This window comes from Colobus angolensis, unplaced genomic scaffold, assembly GCF_000951035.1.
Source record: "Colobus angolensis palliatus isolate OR3802 unplaced genomic scaffold, Cang.pa_1.0 Scaffold96, whole genome shotgun sequence".
NCBI classification, from domain to species: Eukaryota; Metazoa; Chordata; class Mammalia; order Primates; family Cercopithecidae; genus Colobus; species Colobus angolensis.
The window spans coordinates 2,700,530-2,701,235 of record NW_012123598.1 but is presented as its reverse complement, the minus strand read 5'-3'; positions in this window follow the sequence as shown (position 1 = coordinate 2,701,235).

Sequence of the window (706 nt, the reverse complement as noted above, 5' to 3'; positions counted from 1 at the left end):
CAAAACTGTCTCAAAAAAAAGGATCCTTCACTTAACACATCAGCAAGAACCTCTGACACCTGAGGTAAAGTACTCACACGTTCTGAGGATTAGGAGGTGGACCCCTCTGTGGAGCCATGACTCTGCCCACCACACCCATGTCCCACAGAGGCTAATGCTGGAAACAAGCCAGTGTCCAGCAACAGGAGGCTGAGCAGGTAAACAGCACTGCACCCACAGGAGAGAAGGGCACCATGCAATACAGTGTCCACCAGCCACCCAGGCTAATTTTTAAGTAAGTTTAAATGAAGAAGGCCGGGCGAGGTGGCTCACGTCTGTAATCCCTGCACTTTGGGAGGCGGAGGCGGGCGGATCACCTGAGGGGCAGGTGTTTGAGATCAGCCTGGCCAATATGGCAAAACCCCGTCTCTACTAAAAAAAACAAAAATTAGCCGGGCGTGGTGGCGCACCTGTGGTCTCAGCTCCTGGGGACGCTCAGGTGGGAGGATCACCTGAGCCCAGGAGGTCAAGGCTGCAGTGAGCCAAGATCGCGCCACTGCACTCCAGGCTGGGCGCCAGAGCCAGATTCTGCCTTTAAAAACAAACGAACAAATAAATAATACAATAAAATACAGAGTTTAAAAGTCTGGAAGGAAAGCAGCATTTACAAGGGCCCAGGTTCGCCCTTCCCTCCGAGTGACCTTGGGCCGGTGACCTGGCCGGCCAG